The following is an 8786-nucleotide window of genomic DNA, read 5'->3' on the forward strand; positions in this document are numbered from 1 at the left end:
TGTGATATACAAAGTATAGACAGGTGGTGCATAGACAGGTCAAGAAATATAGTACAGTATACAGTAGTATACAGTTGATTTACCAACCTTTGCAATCAATGATTTTATTAGTGAACAAAATTTGGATTTTCTGTTTCTTGTTGAAACCTGGCTGACTTCAGACAGCGAAGCTGTTCTTGTTGAAACTTGTCCCCCAAATTATAATTTCTTCCACTCAATTAGACAAGGCAAACGAGGTGGTGGAATTGCCTCCATTCTCTCAAACAAATATAGTTGCACTAGAGTCAACCTCCTAAACTATGGACTGGCTTTCACTCTGAAGGCTGACAGTTTTCTATTAACCTTAACTTATGGACTGGCTTTCGACCAGTTTTCAACTCATCATCATCACTAGCTATGATCGGATAATTGTAAATGGCGACTTTAATATTCATGTCAATAAGACAACTGATGCTAAAGCCAGTAAGTTCCTTAATGTGTTGGACAGTTTAGAGCTAAAGCAGCATGTTACAGGACCCACCCACAACCTTGGCAACACCCTCGATCTAGTCATTTCTAGAGGGATAGAAGTCACAGACTTATCAGTAAATGATATAAATATGTCTGATCATTATTGTGTATCTTTTAATGTAGTACTACATACTCCAAAAATTCATCCCGAAATTGCAATCAAATCGCGACATTAGACATCAGAACAGCAGTTCATAGCTCTTATAAACTCCATAAATTTAGATATTTTACATCATCCCATTGATCAAATGGTAGAGGCTCTCAATCGTGAATTAGGCTCTGCTTGACAGAGTGGCACCCTTAAAGACTAAAAATGATCTAAAAAGCCCTGTAAAGCAAACATGACACCTTGGATGAAAAAGAAAAATATCCAATGATCTAAAAAGATCCATGGTAATTGAAAAGTGGAAACTCTAGGATGTTGTTCTCTACCATTGAGAGAACATGGAGAAAACAAAGTAATATGTTTGATAGTACACCCAAAAACAGCCCCCAAAATTAAGGTCCTTTAGCACTGTTACTCAATCTGAGCTTGGTAAAATTATAACTCAAACCGCTCCTCAACATGTGTGTGTTAGATCCAATCCCTACTAGATTCCTCAAAAAAAGTATATGATAGCTTAGCTCCCTTTATTCTCAAGGTAATAAATACCTCATTAGAAACAGGTATATTTCCAACTGCTTTTAAAAACGCTGTTGTGAAACCTTTACTTAAAAAGTCAAATCTTGACCATACCAATCTGAGCAACTACAGGCCTATATCAAATCTACCGTTCCTGAGCAAAGTGCTTGAAAAAGTTGTTTGTAATCAGTAAAATACCTTCCTCAACTAAAACAGTATCCTTGAAAAATTCCAATCAGGTTTTAGATCAAATCACAGCACAGAAACGGCTCTAGTAAAAATAGTCAATGATCTCAGACTGGCTACTGACTCAAACAAAGTCTCAATCCTTTGATAATGCTCTAAACTGGTTTCAAACCTACATTACTGGCAGAGATTTTTATATCAGTCTAGGAGATCATGTATCTGAAAAACATGACTTGCCTTTTGGTGTGGCCCAGGGGAGCTGCCTTGGTCCCCTGCTATTTTCCCTATATATGCTTCCATTGGGAAACGTCATAAGTCAGCATAATGTAAACTTCCACAGCTACGCAGATGATATTTCTGTGGAGCCAGCTAACCCAGATGGCCTTTGCTCCCTCACTGCATGCCTAACCTCCATTAATCAGTGGATGAGCAAAACATTTTTGAAACTAAATGATGACAAAACAGAGGTACTTTTGGTTGGACCAAAACTAAAGCGAGATATTGTTCTTAGATAGATCTTAGATGCAGAGTTAAGTTTTAAGCCCCATATCAGTAAAGTTACTCAGACAGCCTAATTCCACTTGAGAAACATTGCCAAAGTGTGGCCCTTTTTAACTCAACAAGATGCAGAAAAACTAATTCACGCCTTTAGTTAGACTACTGCAATGCACTTTTCACTGGTCTTCTAAAAAAACATCTAAAGAAATTGGCACTCATACAGAACTCTGCAGCTAGACTTTTAAAAAGACTAAGAAGAGAGAACACATCACCCCTGTGTTGGCTGAACTGCACTGGCTCCATATTTCCTATAGAATTGATTTTAAGGTTATGTTAATTACTTACAAAGCTCTGAATGGCATAGCACCTTCATATATCTCTGAGCTTTTAATATCTTATCAACCACAAAGGAAACTTAGATCATCCAATTCTAATCTTTTAATCATTACCCAAAGTGCTCCACAAACAAAGTGGAGAAGCTGCTTTTATCCATTATGCCCCCAAACTATGGAACACCCTGCCTCTGTACATCAAGCAGGCGAGTTCAGTAAATATTTTTTTAAAAGATCTGAAAACATACCTGTACAAGAAAGCTTTTAGTTAACTCATCTTATCCTGTAGACTACTTTTTCAGATTATTCTACATCTGCTGCTATTGGAGGGCGCAGCCAGCCAGAAGCAGATGGGCTCCCCCTATTAAGTCAGGTTCTGCTCAAGGTTTCTTCCTGGAATATGGGAGTTTTTCCTTGCCACAGTTGCCATATGGCGTGCTTGTGGGGGGTAAGAGGGTTAAGGCTGCCAGTCTTATGACATGTCATTTTCTATATTTTTGATATGTTGCTGAGTGGATCATAAACGGCCCCTAGCAATGAAGAAAAGTGATTGATAATGACTGACTGACTATTAATGTGTTACATGCTTCAAATGTAAAGCACTTTGAGCTGCATTCTGTGTATGAAAGGTGCTATACAAATAAAGCTTATTATTATTATTATTATTTACAGGAGGTGGATTAGAGCAGTGGTTCTCTAATGGGGATACGCGTACCCCTGGGGGTACGTGAAGGCACTCCAGGGGGTACGTGAGATTTTAAAATATACATATATTTAAAAAGTAGAATCCATGCAAAAATACTTTTAAAACAATTATTAAATAAATATTTCAGGAAAATATAAGTTCATAAAATTAATTTTATATTTCAGTAGGCTATTCAATTTCATTATCCTAAAACCCAGAGTCGCCCCCATACCAGGATGGTTCAACCCAACCTGTCACATGCCACCCACCATCACCTGAGCTCAAACGATGGAGTCGTGGTTGAAGCGTAGTGGTAATTCTTGTGCGCTGGTTAGGGGGTACTTGGCTGAAAAAATATTTCACAGGGGGTACATCACTGAAAAAAGGTTGAGAACCACTAGATTAGAGTAATATAGATTAAATATAAATATGTGCAGTTACCTTATAAGAGCAGAATAAATATGGTTATGTATATTATGAACAATGTATGAACAACATGTACAGATATGTGCAATGTAGTAGCAGTAACATAATAGTAGTAAGAATAATATAGATATATGCAGAATTATTATTATTATAGAAAAAAAAGAGCAGTAGAATATGTATGTATAAGTGTTTTACAGTACATTTGGGTTGGGGGGGCTGAACAGTCTGTGGTTGGGGTGAGAACAGTCTTTGATGGTGCTGCGTGCCTTACGCAAGCATCGCTTGCCCCCTGGATGGCCTCGATGGAGGGAAGTGAGGAACCGGTAATGCACTGGACAGTTTTCACCACCCTCTGCAGTGCTTTTCGGTCCTAGGCAGAGCAGTTGTCATATCAAACTGTTACACACAGTCTCGATGGTGCAGCGGTGGACCTTCTTTAGTCTCCTCAGAAATAAGAGACACTGGTGAGCCTTTTGATTAGGGTAGAGGTGTTGAGGGTCCAACAGAGGTCCTCAGAGATGTGGGCACCCAGAAACTTGAAGCTGGTGACACGCTCCACTTCAGTCCCGTTGATGAGAATTAATTACTACTGTTAATTTATTCTATAAAGTTGAGCTGGCTCTTGAGCACAAGGAATTTCCTTTCATTATAATTAATTTGATGATGACAACTACTTGAACTTGAACTCTTTATCCACTATCTGGTCGGCAGTAGACGTGTAGCCAGCACACATGCTCACATACCATTGTGCCCAGCTACAGCCCTCAAACAACATATATATTTCTATCATGAATGGGTGACTACCACCAGTAGTTAAATTAATTATAATATTATAAAATATCATTATTTATTCTCAAAACAAGGTAGAGTGAAAATTAGAATAATATTTGGTGATTCCCTGACATCTCAATGGCATGTTACAACCAAGCATGAAACAGAATCAACATTTACTGTTGCATGTTGTTGCTTTGAGGCAACATGGCTATTTTACCAATATACTAAATCCTTATCCAAGATTGAAATAAATACTCTGGTTGAAAATCTAAAAAATATTTAGGATAGTGTCATTTTTTAGAAACCAAAGATATGCCCGCCACAATTTGATAAAAACAGAAATGTCATGTGGTCAAATATAAGCACACTTTTGGTTTCCTTTAATTATCCCCTTTTCACACTTTTCATTGGTGCTTGCATTTTCCACATTTTCCACAGATACCCCTAGTGTTTTCACTAGTCTATAGTGATAATGTAATGTTTATTATATGAAACATGAAAAGTTGGAATTCAAAATTTAAAAAGGAAATGTTTTATTTTCTTTTATTATGGCACCACAGTTGTATCACATTCAAGGACCGATGTCTCCAATATAGAGAGTATCGTAGTATAGTCTTCCTCCCGCTCCCTCTGGGTTGTCCTCACATTGTTTAGGGACCTGAAATAGTTCACATCTTTGTAATTAAATAGCCTAGACACATATTATGTATTTCACCATTTGCGGAGGCTAATTAACCACGCACATAGCCTGACGAGCCAGACCCACATTAAAATGTAGGGTCTGGGCACTCGGGATAATCAGTTGTCTTTCAAATTCCCTCTGCACGCAATAGGACAGCGGCAGCGCTATGAGTCCCATGCGTTTCCCACCAGCGGAGCTAGTTGGCTAGTTCAAACGTTTGCCAACTTAATAAAAGCTTAACTCGTGTCACACTGTTCGCCAACAGCAACATCCATCTTATTTGTTTTCAAGTAGCAGGGAATTCAAGCCAAACCGTTGCAACTCTGCCATCAATCATTATGTTGAGCCCACCTAACGACTCTATACACGATTTCATTGGCCTGATTAAGTTTCGATTTCTGGAGCTGACAAGCCAACGGAGAGTTGCTAGACTGCTGCCGCTAGGGGCGCGTCTAGATTTCTAGGCTACCACGCACAAGCTTAATATTAATATGAAATATTCTGTGGACTACTGATTTCATTTTTAACCACCAATTGCAACAAAATCACTTACCACACAATCTGACTTCGTTGGATGGTTGAATAATTCTTCGACAGGAAAGTGGGGCCCCTCTTCAAACAACTCTTCCAGGCTGCATATCACCTCAACGCGATCGTCTGCACATCCATAAACCCTCCTGTCCCCTATGCATAACATCAGAATCAGATGGCCACTGGAACTCGGGGTGAAGTTATCAAGTGTGCCGATAATCTCCATCCCAGTGGCATGGTGGTTGAGTCTCATCAATTCTTCCAGTGAGTTCTCGTTTTCTTTGAACGCGGTCTCAGTTAACCCTCCAATTTTCCACTTGCAAGCATTCAACCCCATCAAGGCAATTTCTTTACCATGATGCATGGAAACCACGCATGCTACTGCGGCTGTAAATAATCAGAAAAAATGTTGTTCTGCGAGTTAAACCCTCGATCTTGCGAAATATGACAAATTACTTGGTGAATTATTCATAGCCTACCTCTTGTCATGGTGCCACCTAGGTTTAAAAAGTCCTCTCTGATGTTTAAACTGCAGAAATAATTATCAAAGAATAGATTAGATTAGATTCCACAGATTAATGCACCATTATAAAGGAATACCTTTCCTTCTATAGCCTAACATGTGGCTCTCACCTCACAGAGCTGCCAAGTCTCACACATTGAGAGTGAGATTCATTCATTTGATTGGCTCCACAGAGGACCAAAATGCGTGAGGGTTGGCAGCTCTGCCTCATTCTGCGTCCAGTTGAAATTTTACAGACATGTTCATATGCAAAATAGATATATGATTGTAGCCTAGAGCATTGTTATCTGCTGTGGAACTGTTCATTCTCCTCATTTGGCGACTTACTTACCTTACTCGAGTGTAATACTATTTTGCACTCATCATCATCGGTTCCCAAACTGTTTCTTACGTACCACCACCTACATCCTGACTCGGCTCGCGTACCATCCGACACATAACAACGTAGCCTATATCACATTCTATTGACGCATTCCAGGCATCATGCTTAATTAGCCGCCCTACATGATAACAAATAACAAAATTAAAATATGCAACTGGTCTATGAGCTCTCACACTAATAAAACAGTGTGGAGAACATTATGAAACACAAAGAACAAAGAGAACATAGGCTTAAGATAAAAAAAATAAAATAATTTTTAACACCTTTCCAACATTGCCTTTTCATCTCGCGCACCCCCTAGTGGAAGCTCGTGACGTAGGCTATAATCATGCTCTGAGTAGGCTATGGTGCGTTCATGCACATGGGAAAAACATTTTCCCACTGAAAACGTGATTGTGAACGTCGTCTCTTGTGGGAATAACTGGTGGGAAGCTGGGGGAAGAGTTTGCTAACAGAGTTGCCCAGTTGTGGGCTTGTCATCACTTTTGTCATCACTTTAAACCTAGTTCATTTGTAATCCATGTGGACTTTCATTTCCAACAATTTTAATAACTTGGGAAATTGCCAGTTTTGTCACTTGAAAGCTGCATATCCTTCTTTCACAAGTGTCTTACACCATACTTGTAAGCAAATAATAGTTGTTTATTTAAGAAAAAGAAGTGTATGTTTTAACTTTTGTTGCAGCGTCCATGTTTTTCACACATTCTGACTGCAAAGCACATGAATGCTCACAGTCGCAAAAACATCATCACAGGGGCGGTCCCTAATATTTCCAGATGGCATGCATCATCATCATGCATCGCGCATGCGCAACGACTTCATGCAGCGCAACATTGACTGAATCCCAATCTCAAAGCCCTGAACCCAAAACCCAAAACTTAACTGACATCTGATGATAAGTGATCAAGATTGAGAGGATTCAAAATGCTAATTACAGGAATGGGATGACACCTGTGACCTATCCTTAGATTGACAACACCGAAAACACCTTTAATTTGATAGGAAAATGAAGAGGGTGACAGGACTGGGAAATGACCCAGAACAGACTCGTAGGGCTACCTGGGTCCCCGTGGGCACGTGAGACCAAATGTGGTGAAGGCGCTGCAGCAGCTGTGCCACAGCGCTCTCCTTAGCGGGGGATCACACAGGATGCGGTTTTTGCAGTAAGGTGCGCCTTTTTTATGTTGTTTCATATTGGCAGTAAGTTCAACTCAAAGCAGGAAAGCAAAAAAGTACATTTGCGTTTTTATGAAAACATAGTGCTCCTCGCATTTTACAAGCGGCAAACCGCGTCCTGTCTGATCGCCCCCTTATACTGATGTTTTTTCAAACCTGGATGGCCACCCTAATATCACCAGTCAACATGATTGCCAGCCAAACTGGCACACCGGATAGCATGTTTTGAGTAAAAGTGAGCCAACCAAAAAAATCCCTAAGTACTTCTTGCGGCCTGCATATTCACAATGAGTACAAATAGTAATGCAGATCACAATCACAAGGTGATTTCCTAGGCCGGTATTGACTTGGGACTATATTGAGGCAAAGCACAGGCGAAGCACTGCTACTTGGGCGCATAGATTGTCCGTGCTGTGGCGACTGAGACAAGGAACTCATGTGTTGCGTGATATATTTGCAAACAAATTGTATACATTTATATTGTTTACAAACTTCTACATTCCAACACACATTTAAAGTATACATGGAATTGTCAATGACCAGATGCCACAAAATATTTTTTTTATATATTTCAATGGATGTAGATTAAACAACAACAAAAAACAAAACAATTTAATTATATTTCAAGAAGGTTTAATTTTTAGACCTTGTGAAAAGCCCTACCCTGAATGTGAAACTACCCAGTTGATGTCTGAGCATGTTTTTCCTCCAACTGTTGCTCAGTGGATGTCTGATCATATCTGAGCATGTTTCTTTGCTTTCTTGTCTATAGACATTGCCACACCTTATTTCTTTGCAGCATTGAGGGTGGTTATTGCGGTTGGATAAAAACTGTGTTTGAGTCTATTTGTCCTTGCGTTAATTGATCAGTATCGTCTGCCTGAAGGCAACAGTTCAAACGGAGTGACCGGGATGGTGGGTGTCCTTTATAATGTTTTGGGCTTTTTTGAGACAACGGGAACTGTGTAGTTCTTCCAGTGTGGGGAGAGGGCAGCTCTTTCTTTTGGGCGGTGTTGATGACCCTCTGGAGTGCTTTCCTCTGCGCCGCTGTGCAGCTGGTGTACCATATGAGTTGGTACCAAGATGGTATGCATCAAATTGTACTATTTAGCTTGCAATCGCTCTCATTGGAAAAGGTTTAAATACTCTTTGTAAATGCATTCTTTACACGATTAGTGTAAGAGTTCAAAGTTGTCAAAATGAACTGAGCCCATTCATTTAGGCTACTTTACATAGTGACAATAAGACAATGTTTACATTTAAATACATAGTGACCCTTGTAACCCTTGTTTAGTACATATTTTAAATCCTCCATAAATGTGTGCGCAGGATTGTGGGTGTTCCAAGCATTCAAAAGATAGACACATGCATCCTCGAAAATTCGGCAGAACAAAGGACTTCGGCCTTGGTAAAATGGAAAAATCACAAGAAACCGGATCTCAAAGATGGCAGCTACTTT

Source organism: Alosa alosa, chromosome 12, assembly GCF_017589495.1.
Source record: "Alosa alosa isolate M-15738 ecotype Scorff River chromosome 12, AALO_Geno_1.1, whole genome shotgun sequence".
Classification (NCBI taxonomy): domain Eukaryota; kingdom Metazoa; phylum Chordata; class Actinopteri; order Clupeiformes; family Clupeidae; genus Alosa; species Alosa alosa.